The 18,818-nt window shown below is 37.3% G+C and overlaps 1 protein-coding gene across 1 annotated transcript in view; it reads right to left on the reverse strand.

Moving 5' to 3' along the window:
* The window catches only part of LOC126235616 (uncharacterized), a 161,739-nt gene that overhangs the window by 120,958 nt on the left and 21,963 nt on the right, over positions 1 to 18,818 (reverse strand). The window contains exon 2 of the mRNA XM_049944331.1: positions 10,373 to 10,575. The gene's annotated coding sequence lies outside the window, so the exon portion shown is untranslated. The remainder of the gene's footprint in view (positions 1 to 10,372; positions 10,576 to 18,818) is intronic.

An 18,818-nucleotide genomic window follows, 5' to 3' on the forward strand; every position in this document is an offset into this window, starting at 1 on the left:
GAGGGTAAGTATCAGGACTGTTTACCTTATTTATTGCTCTCATATCAATGCAAAGATGGTAGGTGTTCTCTCCATTGACTGATTTCTTTGGGACGACTATGACTGTGTGTGGTGTAGGGTATTATTATCCCTGCCTGTAGCTGCTGTTGGATAGTTTCTCCACAACAGGCTGAAGGTGCTGCAGTATTCTATGTGCTATCTGTGCATTGGGCCTTGTGTCTCTGGTTGGAATTTCATGGTGAACAAGATTAGTAGCTGATAATTAACACCTTTGCTCAAATAACTAGGAGTGTTCCTCCAAGACGGAGTACAATTTGTTTTGGTAAGCCAATGGCAGATGAGCTGGCTTACCCTTAAATTTGTTCTGAGCACAGGAGCAATATGAAATATGCTGCATTCCGGAAGCTGTTGTTTTTGGTTAGATTGTACCTTCTCTTGTACAGGGTTTTTCTTCAATCTCATGGCCACTAGCTATAATCGTGCCACTATAAATTTCTACTTCTTTCATTCTGAAATTGTCCAAACAGACAGGAACATAAGATTTCTTTCCCTGCACTTCTGCTGTCATTTGACCACATTTAACATGTACACGTAATCTGTCAAGAACATCGTTTTGATGCAGAAGGTCCACCAATATGGCTGTTCTTGGCAGTTTGTGGGATTCGCCCCAAGTCCCAAGCCAGAGAATGTGTCCCGTGCCACTGCTGATTCTAACAGAGGATAGAATAATGCCCACGTTTTCAAACCTGCAAAAGCAGCAGAGCAACTTGGGGGCCGCTGAAATGGTGGGTTTTCTCACTGAGGTGGACAGTTTGCATTCTGTAATCTACTACACTCTGATAGTGATGGAGGAAATCATTCCCCAGGATGATGTCAAAATGTTGCCTTTGTTTTTGAATTACGTCCATGTCAAAAGTGTAGTGGCTGGCTCCAATTTTCAATTTAATGATTATTTCATCACTCAGAACATTAATGTGGTGACAGGGTGGTTTTAACACTCATCTACCACCACATTCTACAAATAGCACGCTGATTTGTGCTCCCCAAATGGGAAAGAAACAAAAGTCTTGCAATTTTAACCAGTTTCAGACAGAGTTATGACTTAGTGTAATGCTTTGTAGTGTAATATGCACTTGATTTTAAAATTTTTGTGCTAATTATTGTAATGTTAAGAGAACTATGTAATGTATCTATTTATGAGGTAATGACTATCAATTTTAGTGTGGAACATCTCTTTATACTTAGTTAGATGTAAAAGAGAGTGTAATAAAGTTGGTTATTTTGTCTAATTTATTCGTATACTGTGGCAGAGGGAACCAACTCCAAAGGGAACTGATAACAGTGATTTCCTTACTAACTGGACTTGATGAGAAACTGTGTAGAAGCCCATTGTGAAACAGTGAAAGTGCTTGTGAAAAATACTAAACACTGAGCAGGTGAAATTGTGTGTCTAAAAAGTGAACTGCTAAGTGTAGTGTAATTTAACTTATTGTAATCTGTGAGGATTTATTATCTATCCAAAAACATTAGCAAAGCCAGCCCTTAATTCATTCATAAATAATTAACAGTTTCATCACAAGTATTATTTACATAACTAGATCTGTTCATTTTATCATTTAAACAAATAATTCAGCCTAACCCTTGTGGTAGAAGAAACTGTTAAAAAGAACCAATTAGTTAATTTATTGAGTTAAGTTTTAATTGTAATTTCTGTAAATTAAACATCAAACAAAGTGTAGTTTCAGAGCGTATTATTGTGCTGATATATAAAAGCCCAGTTTTTCTCATGAGACAGTCAGTCCAGGGCCAAGTTTCAGACATGGAACCCACATTGGTTAGATCAACGACAGTGCATCAACTTAACTGTGAAATAAGTGTTACACCAGTAGGCCATGTGTTAAAACAATGACAGTGTCTGTTGAATTTATCTGAAAGACTGAAATGTGTAGTTAGGTTTTTACTGCTTGTAGACGTTCAACAGTAAATTATAGTAACAGTGTGTGTATGTTTGCCTGAGACCTATTAATGAGGCTTATTGAAAGTTAAACAATAGTTAACTGGCCCCATAACTGTGTATTGTTGGGTGGGGGGAGGGGGGGTTGTGAACAGTGAAAGTAAAGAACTGTGAAATACAGCTGTGCACCTGTTGGCTACATCATTTTAAGTAGTCAATGTTGAAATACATCCACCATTTTTCAGCCAGTTTCACAATGCAGTACATCGACACTGAGGACAATCAACAATGAAATAAAGCAGTCGACCATCGCATGCTGTGGTCATTGTTATTAAAATAGGTTGTTTCCATTCCCTATAATAACCCAATATTTAGAAAGCAATTGAAAGTTTACGAACATTCATTTTTTTTTAATTAGCATCACTGCTATGACATATTGATATTCTGATTTTTTTGGTTATTAGTAAAAAATAGCAAACAGCTGCAACCCAGGACAAACAAATACCAAAAATACCATTTTCCAGAACTAAAATCCAGTATCAGTTTCAATTGGTCTGTCTTCCCCATCTGCACACTGGACTCACATGCTGGAGGCTGATGGTTCAAATCCCCATCCAGCTATACAGATTCAGCTTTTCCGTTATTTCTCTAAATCAATCCAGATAAATGCCAAGATGGTTGTTTTGAAAAGGGTATGGCCAATTACCATCCCAAAACTTTTGTAATCTGAGTTTGTGCTTCATGTTTAATGAACATGCTGTGAGTGGGACAATAAACTCTAATCTTCCTTCTTTCCTGTCATACACTGACAAGATCATAGGATCATTTGGCAGGCTCTGATGAACACGTGGATGACAATAGCTGTAAGCTAGACAAATGTTACTGGCAGAGTTTCTCCATTCGGAATGCATTACTGGAAGCTACACTGAGATCTCAAGTTACCATACATAATTTACCAATGCTACCATACAAGAGAAAACACACATATACACTGTCTCAATTGATTGCCTATGAAACTTCCTGAAGCATAAAAACAAAAATCATCAACCTTTATCAACTCACTACATCACACAATGTTCAGTTAACCCATTCATTAGTCACAGTAAGAACATGAAGCAGAAGAGTAGAGAAGAAACACACCCATGGAAAATTTTCAACCCTTCAGCTCTATATGGAATAGAACTGCATATGATTCATACAAGACATAACACTCAGATACAATTAACATTAAAGTGACTGCAACAATTAAGATAAGGATCAGTACTGAACAGGCACAAAATATAAAGTCATTGATAAATAAATCAACTGTTTACTAATTATGCACAAGGAAATGATTGGAAGCTTATTATTGATGGTAGAACCACAAGAGAGGAGTGCTAGTGGACAGAGCAACAAGGGAGGCTTGATGCCTCAATGTTATGGATGAACAGGCACAAAATATAAAGTCATTGATAAAGAAATCAACTGTTTACTAATTATGCACAAGGAAATGATTGGAAGCTCATTATTGATGGTAGAACCACAAGAGAGGAGTGCTAGTGGACAGAGCAACAAGGGAGGCTTGATGCCTCAATGTTATGGATGTAAAGAATGGATGTGTAAAGATGAGATAGCAAAACCATTGCTGCTGGGAGGATTCAGTATAAGCTGCCATCCTTTCAAAGAAAAAGAAATAAAAGATAGCCTTAGTACCACATGAGATGTTAAAAAATAGGCAAGGTTACTGGCACCTATACAATAACCCTTGGTTGGGTGGGGGGGGGGGGAGGAGGGGAGGGGGGGGGGAAGGGCGTAGTCCTGCAGGTATGGAGTATTTTTAATATTACAGAAGATGGAAGATGACTTGTAAGTAGCCATAAAGAGAATGAAAAATACTGGTACAGCCAAATATTAATCGATATATGAGAATATCAACTTGTATCTTGGATATTGTATAACAGACAGAAGTGCCAAGAAAGTGTAGCCTTAACCAGTGTGGCAAGAAGTTTGTTGTTCATCATCTAGGAAGATGTCAAGAAACATAGTGGGGCAAAATTCCTTAAAACTGCAATGTTCATAGATATATCATAAACAAATATGAATGTCCATAATATGACAATATGAATAAAAAGTTTCAGCACAAGATCCCTAACCCTGACATCATCATCAGCAGCATAGGCATAATTATTATTTTCATACTTCTTCAGTGCAACACATACTTCATGCCATGTCTGCAGCATCAGCATATTCATATTCAGTTCTTAACCAAGTAGTATATAATCAAATCCTTCAGCTTCTCATCCAAAGAATTCTCAGCATTCCTTAATAAACATCCACTTGTTTGTAATCAATCTTCATGTCAACATGTAATTGGGAACAATATATAAAGTTTTCAAAATACGTAATATGAAAATGTAACAATACCAGAGAAGGAAAGTTGCTGCTCACCATATAGCGGAGATGCTGAGTCGCGATAGGCACAATATAAAGATTCACACACTCATAGCTTTTGCCCATTAAGGCCTTTGTCAGCAGTAGACACACATACACACATGCACACATACTCATGCAAACACAACTTGCACATCTGTCTGCAGTCTCAGAGAGCTGAAACTAATAGTTTTTCAGTATCAGTGTTAAAAATAGTCTCTAAAATTATTGCGCAGACACTAACTACAAATGTTAACCAGTCACTTAAAGAAGGTTATTTTCCAGACACACTGAAGTACACAGTAGTTAAGCCTCTATTCAAAAAAGGCACAAAAGAACATGTAGGAAACTATCACCCAGTCTCTTGTCTTCCGTAACTATCAAAAATATTTGAAAAAGTAGTCACCATAATAGCTCAAAATTTCTTAGAAAAATTTAAAATAATCTCAAAAAATCAGTATGGATTTGAAAAAATACAAATTCACAGTATCTGCTACAAATCATTTTGTTGATAAAATTAGTTCATCTCTATACAACTCACTGCATACCACAGGAATTTTTTGTGATCTATCAAAGACATTTGATAGTGTGAATTACTCCATGCTACTCTGTAAGATGAAAAAGTGTGGAATTAAGGGCATGGTATTAGACTGATTTAAGTCCTATCTAACCAACCAAAGACAAAGAGTGGTTATATCATCAGAAAGTGGAACTTATACTTCAAAATGGAAAACCATTCCACATGGAGTACCCCAAGGTTCTGTCTTAGGTCCCATTCTGTTTCTGTTTCACATAAATGATCTGCCACTTAATATTGGGTATCACTCAGTTTTATTTGCAGATGACACATCTGTTATCATTGAAAGTAACAGTACTGACCAAATTCCACAAACTGTATTAAATAATTTGGAAGAATTAGATACCTGGTTTGATTTAAACGGGTTAAAGTTAAACATGGAAAAGTCTAAGTTAATGCAGTTTAAAACAAAAAAGCAAAATTAAATGTTATTCAGGACAGTCACAGAAACCAGGATTTGCAGGGACCTTGCTGTGTGAAATTGGTAGGAATGCAATTAGATTAAAAAACTATCATGGGGATCATGTATGCAGTACCTTGCAATTAAATTAAATATCCTAACATTAGCAATGAGGATATTGTACAATGCTATCAGTATTGGCATAAGAAAATCACTATACCACAGCTACTTTGAGTCAGCAATAAGGTATGGAATTGTATTTTGTGGTAACACAAACCATATGTAACGAATACTAAAACTTTGGGAAACCATCATTAGAAATATGCACAATGTGGGGTAAAGAAAATCCAAAAAAATATAAATATATTAAGTGTTCCCTCAGTATACATATATGAGCTGATTATCTTTGTACATGGTAACCCTGATTTATTTGTAGCACATCATTTTCAAAATGATTAAAACACCAGAAATTAAAATAATTTTATTCTGCCCACCCACCATTTAAGACTTAGTGCACAAACTCCACATTATATGACTTTGAAAATTTATAACAAAGTGAAAGGAATAGAAATGCTCAGCATAAATTTAGGAAGACTGAAAAGAATCTTGTATGAGAAACCAGTGGAGAAATGTTACTATTCAGCAGAAGAATTCTTTACTAACAACCTGAAAATTTGAGGAGGAGAGAGCAAGTAGTTAGGACTACTAATTTTTAATAATTTGTTACTTTTGAAGAAAAATATGAATTGCTTAATTTAGTAATTACTCAGTACCATATATTATATTAGTGATATTATAAGGAAAATTGTAGACCGTCTTTGTCTTTTGAAGAGTCTCCTGTGCATTAAGTCAGTGGCTTGAAATTGCACAAGTCATTAACTTTTATTCTATTCTATTCTATTGTAATTTGTAATTTTATTTATCCTGTAGATCATACATTGTGTGCAGAGACGCACATGAAGGATATACGACAAGTAAAAAATGGAGATGAGATGATACATGGTTAAAATGATTATTGGAGTGATCTTATAATGATACAGATGTTTATAGAATACATGTGTAATGCCAAGAAACAGAAAAGTGTATAGGTGGATGTCTTGTGAATAGTTCAGAATTCCACACTATTTATAAATAAGTTCACATTATTAAGGGAAAGAAACATATAAGCAAATAGCATAGAAATTCAAAAGCTCCATATCCATTTAAATATCCATTTGTAAAGTAAAACAGTAAAGGTGACACACTTCTACATCAAGATGTTCAAGTTTACATACAAAGTACAGAATGTGGACAGAACAAATTTTTATGTTTCAAGGTATTCATCTATACTATAACAATACTTTTGCAATAAACATTTATTGATGCATTTTTAAATTTTGAAGTGTTTTTTTATTATTTTAATGTTATTAGGTAACTTATTGTATAGTCTGCTTAGTGTATGTGGTGGTCCATTCTGTTTTAGTGTATTCAAGTGAGTTGAACATATATATCCAGCTTTCTTCTTGTGTTATACAGATGGACAACCTGGTTAGTTGATTTTACTGCTGTTTTCTAAGATTTTCCTAACAAATACTATTAGTTTTAAAATATAAAGACATGGTAGTGGAAGGATGTGAAGGTCTTGCATTAGCTTCTTGAAGCAGCATTTTCTATGGCTCATACAATTCTCTTTTGGCATATAAAACAACTTCTGCTGGCAGACGTATTTCCCCAAAAGCTTATGCCATATCACAGTAAAGATTTTGCCTGAGCAAAGTATGCATTTTTAATGTCTCTTTCAGTGTGCAACCAGAAAGAATTTTGTTAATATAACAAATGGTATTCAATTTACTTGTAATGTGTTTCGTATGTTGGATCTATCTTATATCTTCTTGGATCCATATTCGAAGAAATTTTGTAGAGCTTATATTTTTAAAGCTCTGCTAAACAACTCTATGTCTGGTGTTAGTGTGGATTTATTATGCACTTTGTGGAAATGCATTGTAACTGTTTTTTCTGTGTTTATTACTAAATTGTTTCCAGAAACCAGTCTGTAATGTGAGTGGTACACTTTCTAATCTCGTGCAGAATTCTTCTCTGGTCCTTCCTTTTATTATTACATTTGTGTTATGTAACTGTGGCATGGACTGCTCAGTTCCAGGTCGTTTACAAAGAGTAGATACAGAATTAGTCCTAAAATGGAACGTTGTGGTACACCGTACTTAATGCTCTGCTTTTCTGAGAAGTAGGACTTTATCTTGTTCCCTTCTTGGAAAGCAAGCTCAAGTACTTGCTCTTTATTTTGGAGATATGATTTGAATCATTCGTAGGCTGGGCCCCTAATATCTACAGATTCAGGTTTCTTAAGCAGGTTGTAGTGACTGATGACATCAGATGCTTTAGAGATGTCAAGAAATATTTCCGAGTTATGCTCCTTGCTGTCTATAGGATTTAAGGCTTCATTTAGGAAAGCAAAAATAGCAGTCTCGGTAGATTTAGATTCCTGGAATCCATGTTGCATATTTGAGAAGCAATTATTTTTTTCTATGAAATTGATTAGTCTTATATAGTAGAGTTTTTCAGTTATTTTGGAAAAACCAGATAGTAGAAAAATAGGCCTGTAGTTTGATACTTCTGTTTTTATCCCTTTCTTGAACAGAGGTTTTACTTTGGCTGCCTTCGGTTTTTCTATGAGCGCCCCTTCTGATAGAGAACAGTTACAGATGTCAACGAGTGGCCATGCTATGAGGGGAGCATATTTCCTCAACATGAAGTCAAAAATATTGTTGGTACTATCACAGGATTTGGGCTTCAGTTCTTGGGCTTCATTTCTTTGATTATAACAAGTATTTCCTTTTCATTGGTGGGGTACAGAAAAACAGATCTATTACCAGTCTTTATAGTACATCTGGACTGATTCTGGGAGTACACTCTAAATTTTGATTTATAAGATGTTCAGCGACCTGTGTAAGGTAGGAATTAAATTTATTTGCAATTTTTGTAGGTTCAGTTATCACAGCTAACTTCTCCATTAGGCAGTTAACTGCTGCAGTTTCCTTCCTTACAATATTCCATATGGCTTTCATTGGTGGAATTCTTTAATTTATGTGTCATATGCCAATATTTTTGCTTGTTTGACAACATTTTTGAAGACCTTTTTAGAGGTAATAAGTGTCAGATTCTAGTGATCTGAGCTATTTGGACAATCTGCGTAGTAATCTTTTTTGTGTTTGAGGATACCAGAATCCCAGAAGTGATCAATTTATGTTTTGTTTTTCTTTTGTATATTTTCCCTTGTGTTGGAGGGAAGTATAATTCAAAATAAGAGGAAAAATTAATGATAAAGTTATTATATTCTCCATCTGTGTGTTTGCAGTTATAAATCTCTTTCCAGTTTTCTTTGCTAAAGTGATGGAGAAAGTGATTTATATTTTCATTACTGTATTTTCTATTGGTGGTAGTTAGACAGAGTTTAAATTGCACATCAGTTTCTGTACTCAGAGAGAGTCTTTGAGCCGTGTGATCCCCAAAGCCTGTGTTTACTGTTTCTATTTATAGTTCATTTCTACATTTACAAATGTCTGATCAATAGTGGTAGATGAAGTCTTTGTGATATCAGTTGCTGTTTCTACAGTAGATTTCATGTTAAATACTTGCAAGAGATTCATTACTTTGGTGTCCTTTGCAAAGTCAATATTAAAATGACCACACAGATTAACTCCTCTGTTTCTTTGTGTTAGCCTGTTAAGTGAAAATTCCAAACTTTTTAGGAAAGTATTTGTCAGCAGTTGGAGCTCTATATAAACAATAATGGCTAGTTTAGTGTCCACTAGCTCAACTCCTGATAGCTCTACATCTACATCTTTTTCCTGAAAACTAGTAACTAACACATGCTTACTTCATGAATAAGGCTTCAACAAAGATTCTATTATGGTGTTTTCTGTACTCTCTCAAATGTTGTCAACACTTTCAACACTGCTCCTGTAACACTTGGTACTGACATTCTTATGGAGTGTTTTAAATGAGATAACAAAATAGAGTGATGTGATGGGAATATGATCCTAGCATCTTTTAAAAGGAAAAAGTAAGTGCATTAGATGAATATGAGGTTACTTTAGAATACACACTGCAAACAAACTATATAATTATGAGAACATTCAATTTTTCACAACGTAATGTAATTGGATTGATAAAATATCTAGTCCTCAAGTGGCCCAGAACGAACACATAAAAGAACATTACAACTACGCAAGCTTTTGGAGTCAGTGGTTCCTTCTTCAAGAAGAAGATCAGGAAGAAGGGTTGAAAGGGAAGGAAGAGGGCTGAAGGGAAAGGACTAAAGAGGTCTAGAAAAAGGGGTAGATTTCAGAAAAGTAACCAAGAACCACAAGTCAGGGGAGACTTACCAGATGGTATGAGAAGGATATTTGCCTTAAATGAAGACTAATTTTGAACTTGATTCTTGCAATATATGTTAATGAGATAAACGCAGTCACTTGAAAATGGCATAAAAGGCTGAAACCTGGGTCATAATTAAATAAACAAAAATACAGTCGAATGGCAGTGTCTTTATATAAAATTTATTGTAAGACTGTTGCTCAGCAACATCAAAAACTGTTTAATAAAATAGAATTTTTTCATGTGTAAATAATTTTTGTGCAGCATTTCAGCTTTCAATAGAAAGAACATCTCCCTAGTGGTGGAGATAATTTCAGCTGTCAAATAATCCTTTCTTTGAATCAAAAACTGAAAATTAAGGTGTCACAAAACTTTCTGATATTATACCATTACCAATTGGGTACACTAAAAAAATTAAAAACATGTGAACAGATTTTCTTTTTCAAATAGTTTTTAAACATTACATATTCGAAAATAAGCAATGAGTATATACACTTGACTTTACATTAGCTAACAACTTTATTATTATTCTAAAATTTCAGGATCTGTGCTCTAAATGGCCAATGTTGTGTAAGTGTCCAGTTGATTCACAAACAAATTGCTTTTTTAAATCAAATACTATACAGACCTGAAACTAATTAACTACCTTACTTACTGAGACAGGTCTAATATTTCTCTTCCATTATATTTTTCATTATCTTGTGACTGAATAAAATGGAGAAATTTGATGCATAAATTTCTCAGAATTGCACCCACACCTTTAGCAAGATAGTGATCTTTTGCCGAAATGCCAACTGCAGATATTTTTCTGACAGCTGATGAAAGTTGTGAAACAACTCTTAAGTTGAATGCTGGAACCTGCAACAAATATTTGCAATATTTAATTAAGTTATGGTCAAGGTTAGGTTTCAGATGCACTTGTGAACATTTTCTATGTGAAAATGTTAACACGTTTTTCTATTTTGAAAACTCAGAATGGAATAACAACAACATTAGGAAAAGGAAATATTGTTTGTCACTGTACAGAGAAGACACTGAGTCTCAGAGACAGGCACAATGGGAAGACTGCTACACATTTAAATTGTCAGTCAAAGGTCCTTCTTCTGAGTTAGTAAAATCACAAACATTTACACAAGCACAACTAACAAACACATGATCACTGTCTATTGCTAATGTGGCCAGACTGCAGACAGAAACCATGCCTGAGGGGAGCAGCAGTCAGGTGTGGCTGGTGGGACTAAGGAGGAGGCATGGTGCAGGCAGGGGCAGTGATAGCAGAGTAAGGGTGGGGGAAAATGTAGTTCTGCTTGTGGAAGAGTGCAGGGACGTGATGGGGACAGGGTACGGCTGTTAGGTGTAGTAGCTCTGCAGTCTCAAATACCTAAACTCCATCATTCACACTGAGACTCTCCCCTCCAGAAACTAGAGCAGCATGCTAAATACCACCTCAAAAAACCCTCCAACCTTTCCACCTTCTACCTTCTACTCCTAACAAGATAAAAACTATATGGAACATAGTAAAAAGTGAAACAGGAAAAACTAATCAGGCAAATGAGGAAATTATTATAATGTAAATAATGAATTGATTAGAGATACATATAAAATTTCAACAACTTTTCCCTTTCAGTAGCAGACACCTTAGGTTTGCATAGTTCCTCAGAACACAGCTCAAAATATTTAAAAAATGCATTTACACAGAAATTTGACAAAATTGAACTATATCCTTCCTCACTGAAATAGATTTATAATATTATTAGCTCTCGTAAAAACAAATGTTCCAGTGGTTTTGGTGAAATCAACACTACCATAACTAAATGTTGCTCCTCAGAACTTTGTGACATACTGAATTACTTATGTAATGATCCCTCCACAGTAGTACTTTTCCATATAGGCTTAAATGTGCTATTGTCAAACCATTACACAAAAAAGGAAACAAATCATAAGTGGAAAACTTCCATCCCATTTTATTATTGGCAATATTTTCAAAAGTGTTTGAAAGGGTTATATGCAATAGACTTTATAAACACTTAATACAGAAAAATATTCTCATTCACAATCAGTTTGGATTTTGGAAAGGATTGTCAACTGATCTAGCTATGTCCACTTTTACAGATGATACATAAGAATCAAATCAAATCAAATCAAATCAATAAATCAAAAGTTATTCTGTGATCTGGCTAAGGCTGTTGATTGCCTTAAGCACGATATTCTTATACAAAAGTTAAAATATTATGGGATAACAGGAGTAGCAGGTTCATGGTTCTCATCATATCTTTTTAATAGAAAACATTGTGTGTCTGTATCAGGCTCACCACATAAGAATAGTCTTTCAGAATATGAAACCATCAGACAAGGAGTGCCCCAGGACTCTATTTTAGGTCCCTCGTTGTTCCTATTATATATTAATGACCTTCCATATGCAGTGTCACTAAGTGCAAATTTTGTCTTATTTGCAGATGATACAAGTATTGGTATAAAAAACAGTACCCATGATCTCACTGAGCAATCAGCTAATGAAATATTTGTAAGTATCAATGGGTGGTTCACAGCAAATGATTGTCACAGAATTTTGAGAAGATCCAGTACATGCAGTTTAGTACCTCACAAAGAATAACTGACCCTATAAGCATAATGTATTCAAACAATGAAATAAAAGCTGTAGACAGTGTCAAATGTTTAGGGCTACAAATTGACTACAACCTAAATTGGAAAACTCACGCACTACACTTAATGAAACACCTTAGTTCAGCTATATTTGCAGTACACATGATAGCAGAAATAGGTGATTTAAAAATGAATAATTTAGTTTATTCAGCCTACTTCCATTCACTAATGAGGTATGGAATCATCTTTGGGGAAACTCTTCTCACAAAGAGAACATTTTCAAAATTCAGAAACGAGTATTTATAATTATATCTGGTGTCAGTACTAGATCATCATGCAGAGACCTCTTTAAGAAACTTGCTATTCCAACTTGTCAATACATATACCCATTGATGTCCTTTGTCATTTCCAATATGTCTCTTTTTACACAAAATAGTGCAAAACATGATTATAATACCAGAACCAAAATAAAATCTGTATAAGGACTATAAAAGCTTAACATTAGTACAAAAAGGAGTCAAATGCATGGGTACTTGTATATTCAGTAACTTACAAGAGCATATCAAAAGTCTTTGGGAAAAAGAAAACACTTTGACTATCTCTGTATCCCACTCCTCTGCAAGGGATCCATGGAAAACAATAAATGTAAGGTAATGCTTTGGAATACTAGATCCATCACCTCTGAAACAGCCTCCAAACCTCTCCACATCCCCTCATAGCCAACAAACGCTGTTTCAAATACCTGCTGCATTTACCACATCCTCAGAAACTTTCACCATCATTCAGAATCTGCAACCTAAACAGACATGAAACAGTCATGAACCTTTCCTTCAAAAGCCTTGGTTCCAAAGAAGTAGCAGTCTTTTCCAAATGCCTTACCTTTTGCCCATCTCTCAAATTCAATCATGCTGAACTTGTTAAAGACTTTCTCTCCTTCTGCTGGTCCATACTGTGGAAAAACTTGTTTTGTCACCAGCACTACCAATCAGTATCAATCCAAAACTAATACTGGACCCAGCCTGACTCCATTCACTTTTCCATCCAACCATGTTCCACCTCTACACCCCCAAATCCATTCCAATTATTCAACTGGGAAACTAACCTTACATCTGCAGAAAGAAATGCAACACACCATCTTAAAACTGATCTTATAATTGTATTTGCCAGCAAAGACTCCACATATGCGGTTTAGATCTGCAGATATAAACTGGCACAGGGACTCTGCCAGCTGTCAGCTTTGTCCATCTTCAAAATCTGCCACAATGGCTCTATTCCAAAATTCAAGAGGATCTCCACTCCCTCCTCAAATCCCAGAAACTTTCCCCTGGGTCTACCTCTCTCCTCACACTACCACTCCTTGGACTCTTTCCTTCTACATTTATTTATTTATTTTTATTTATCTTACAGCTCGAAACATGTATTTAACATGCATGGGCAATGTTATAATAATTACATTCAGATTATTGATACACAATATAAATAGATTACATGCTACTAAGTAAAATATCATTGAAGTATATTTAATATAGCATTCCTGAGGTCAAATCATGTCAGCACCATACTGTATGGGCACTTCAATACAAGCCATTTTTTTAACTCGTTTTTAAAAATTCTACCAGAAAGCTGTTTCAGGTTGTTTGGCAGAGAATTATAAAATATTGCTCCCTTAATGAATGGGGTATTTGTTGTTAGATTCAATCGTCTGCTCACCATATGAAAGTCTGATTTTTGTCTTGTATTGTAATCATGGATTTCCATATTCCTGTTTGTCACTTTTTTGTCTTTTTTCACTAATAATATTGATTGGAACATATATACTGCATAGATAGTCATAATATTAAACTTAATAAACAGGTTTTTACATGAAGTTCTGGGTCTTACTTTTGCCATAGTTCTTATTACTCTTTTCTGCAATACAAATACCCTTTTTATATTGTATTGGCTACACCCACCCCACAATACAATTCCATAAGATAGATGGGGATACACCAACCCAAAATACGCTATTTTTATTGCTTCGATATCTAAATATTGAACTAATCTCCTTAGTAAATACAGACTAGATGTTATTTTACCACAGACATGATCTATTTGCTGATTCCACGAAAGTCTGTCATCTATATATATCCCCAGAAATTTACATTCTCTAAAGTCCATAAACCAGACCACACACAATGTGGCTGGTAACCTGCCACCACTGAGAGAATCTCTGCTCTTGAGGACCAACACCTTCAGCCTAATACCCATAATGCACTCTCCAACATAAAAGACACAACTATTTTCCCCACCAGCTCTCCCTAGTTCCTGTTCATTTACCACACATTGCCCTGCTTGACACTGTTGATGCTACATCCCCAATGCACATGATCTTCCTGCTATTGAGCACTACCTTTCCCAACACATGACTGATTCCAAACATACAACCTCCTTCCTGGTCACCATGACCAACTATATCCTCACCCACAATTCTAAAAGAATCATCTACAAACAAATTCATGGTACAGCAAAGGGCACCCACATGCACAATCCTATGCAAAGCTACTCATGGGCCAACTAGAGAAATCCTTGCTAACAACAATGACTCTATCACCCCTTACTTGTTTCATATTCATTGATGACATATTTGTGACATAACAGAGGGTAAGGACATCCTATCCACATTCCTCCAGAACTTCAGCCCCTTCTATCACATTCACTTCACTTGGTTCCCCTCAAACCAACAACCCACCTCTCTCAATGTTAACATCACCTCAAGGATGGCAACATCAGTGACACTGTCCATATCAAACCTCCAAACCACCAGAAACACCCCCAGTTTGACAACTGCCACCCACTCCATACTATGAAGTCCCTTCCATCCTTGCTAACAACAATGAATCTATCACCCCTTACTTGTTTCATATTCATTGATGACATCTTTGTGACATAACAGAGGGTGTGGACATCCTATCCACATTCCTCCAGAACTTCAGCCCCTTCTATCACATTCATTTCACTTGGTTCCCCTCAAACCAACAACCCACCTCTCTCAATGTTAACATCACCTCAAGGATGGCAACATCAGTGACACTGTCCATATCAAACCTCCAAACCACCAGAAACATCCCCAGTTTGACAACTGCCACCCACTCCATACTATGAAGTCCCTTCCATCCAGCTTAACTGCCAGTGGTTGTCACATCTCTACAAGTATACGAAGGGTCTCACTGAGTTTCTTACAGACTAAATTACCCCCTCAGCCTTGTACAGAAAAAGATCTCTGGTGTCTTATCTCTCCAGTGATGTACCATCTCTCACATACTCACTGTCTGGCTATGAAGGAGAGCTCCCCTTGTGATTCAGTACCACCCAGGACTGAAGCAAATGAATCATGTTCTCTGACAGCATTTCAACTAATTCTTACTCTGCACTAGAATGAGGGATAGCCTGTCCACTATCTCCGCCCCCTTTCCCCCTCCCACCCTCACAGCAGTGGTATTGTGCCACTCACCAAACCTATGCAATATCCTTGTTCATCCCTACTCCACACCTGTTCTCAACCCCTTGCTTTACGGCTCATAACTGTGCAATAGACATAGATGCAACACCTATCCCACCACAACCTATTCCATTACTCCAGTCTGGTCACAGGCATCTCCTGTCTCACCAATTGCAGAGCCACACATGAAATCAGTCTTGTGATCTACAAGATAAGTTACTTTCTACATGAACATGGCAACCAAAAAACTGGTTCACCCAGTTGCTGAACATGTTGTTCAACACAGTGTGCTTCACTTCAATGACTGCTTCACAGCCTGCACCAGCTGGATCCTTCCTCCAACACCAGCTTTCCTGAACTCTGGGGAACCACCTCTTGCAATATATCCTGTGTTCCCATAATACCCTGGCCTGTATCTTAATTACTCCCTGTCCTCCACCTACCAATCTCCTTTCTTGTTCCCATTCCAGCACTAGGCAGCCTTCTAATCTGTCAATACACCTGCTATTCTTTTTCCCCTTCTCTACTTCTCTCCGTATTTGTTCCTTTTGCCACCCACTCACCCCACCCGTCCAAAACTCACAACACACCTAACAGTCTTATTCTGTTCTCACCATATCCCTGCATGCTCCCACAAGTAGCACTACCTTTTGCCCCCTCCCCACCACATGCCTCCTCTTTACTTCCACAGCCCATGCTAGAGTGCTGCTCCCATCAGATGCAGTTGTAGTCTGGCCACAACAGCCAGAGATGGTGGTGATTTACATGTGAGTTGTGCTTGTGTGAATGAACATGTGTGTTTCCTAGTTTGGAAGAATGCCTTTTGGCTGGCAGCTTAAATGTATAGCAGACATTTAATTGTGACTGTCCTTGACTCAACGTCTCCTCTATACATCTATATGGTGAGTAACAATCAATCATTTTCATAATAATGCAGTTTTTTTTTTAATTTTCACTTTCTTGTGAAGTATAAAAAGATCTCAGATGTTGCTAATTGTGTTCCTCGAAACTATTTATCTTTGAATGGTTGATGAACTACTCATTTATATCGATGAAATGAATTCATCTAACCAAATTGACATAATCTGCCTCTCTGAACATCAAGTGACCACTGATATAGATACGTTAGACATTTCAGGATTTAAGCTAGCTTCCTACTTCTGCAGAGTAGATATGGATGGAGGAGGAGTTGCCACATTTATCAAAAACTGCCATAAATTCAAGAACATTGACATTAATAAATTCTTTTTAGAGCAACATCTAGAAGCATGTGCAAAAGAAGTAGAGTTCCATAACAGATCCTATATAATAATAACTATTTACCAAGCACCCGCAGGAAATTATAATCTATTCTTAGATCATCTAGAAGCTCTTTTGGGTTATTTAACAGGAAGAAACAAAGAAATTTTGAATCAAAATTGTTAAGGCTTTAGTGACCACTTGTTGACAAACTGCCCATTGGCTTCTCTCTCGGGTTCTTTGGCCGACGTTCATCTAATGATTTTTCTGACGTTTCGCCACCATGAGTGGCTGGCATTGTCAAAGCTTCACCCTCCATTGCCGGTGGTGAACTGGAGCCGAGCTCGCGGGCGCAGACTATATGTACCTGGCGCGCCAACGTCCAAGGGCTTCTCTGCGGTCATTTCCGGTGCGGTTCTCCTCTTGCTACCTGTGACGGTCGTTCGCTGCAGTACGGGAAGCCAGGATCCGTTGACCTTAAGGCTTTCCTCTCTCTTGTTCAAACTGTTCGCGTGTTTTTGTATTTCTACAGCTTCTCTGAACAAGCGCGTGTGATAATGCTTCTCTACAGCCAGAACTTCCGTGTCGGCGAATTTTATTAAGTGGTCTGTCTCATTCAGTGCGTGCTCTGCCATGGCCGATTTCTCCACCTGCCCCAACCTGCAATGTCGCTTATGCTCTTTGATCCTGGTGTTGATGTATCGTCCAGTCATTCCGACATAAACTTTTCCCCATGTGCATGGTATACGGTATACTCCCGACATTGCAAGTGGGTCTCTTTTCTCCTTCGCCGATCTAAGACACTCTTTGATCTTCCTTGTCGGTTTTTAAAATCATCTTTACGCCATGTTTGCGCAATATACGGCCGATTCTGTCCGTCACTCTGGGAATGTATGGCAGAAAGTCCGTACCCGACATTTCTTTTTCTGGTTCCTTACTTCGCCGAGTGTATGGCTCTGTTACACTTCTAATATAATTTGTGGAGTACCCATTGCTCCTCAGGACAGTTTCCAGGTGTTACATTTCTCGTTTGAGGTGTTGCGGCTCACATATTCGTCCTGCTCTCGTTACGAGCGTACTAATCATGCCTCTTTTTCGTCCTCCTCTCGTTATGAGCATACTAATCATGCCTCTTTTCTGGTCAGGTGGTGGTTTGACAGTTTGTGCAGGTATCGGTCCGTGTGTGTCGGTTTTCGATACACGCTGTGTCCCAGGGTTTCGCCGTTCCTTGTGACCAGCACATATAGAAATGGCAGAGCACGCACTGAATGAGACAGACTACTTAATAAAATTCGCCGACATGGAAGTTCTGGCTGTAGAGAAGCATTATCACATGCGCTTGTTCAGAGAAGCTGTAGAAATACAAAAACACGCGAACAGTTTGAACAAGAAAGAGGAAAGCCTTAAGGTCAACGGATCCTGGCTTCCCGTACTGCAGCGAATGACCGTCACAGGTAGCAAGAGAAGAACCGCACCGGAAATGACCTCGGAGAAGCCCTCGGACGTTGGCGTGCCAGGTACATATAGTCTGTGCCCGCGAGCTCGGCTCCATTTCACCACTGGCAATGGAGGGTGAAGCTTTGACAATGTCAGCCACTCGTGGTGGCGAAACGTCAGAAAAATCATTAGATGAACGTCGGCCGAAGAACCCGAGACAGAAGCCAATAGGCAGTTTGTCAACAAGTGGCCACGAAAGCCTTAACAATTTTGTATTACGCCTCTACGGGGAGAAGATTTGCAGATTGTACCGACGCCTTGACCAACGATGGAAGAAGAAAGC

The sequence above is a fragment of the Schistocerca nitens genome, chromosome 1 (genome assembly GCF_023898315.1).
Source record: "Schistocerca nitens isolate TAMUIC-IGC-003100 chromosome 1, iqSchNite1.1, whole genome shotgun sequence".
NCBI lineage: Eukaryota > Metazoa > Arthropoda > Insecta > Orthoptera > Acrididae > Schistocerca > Schistocerca nitens.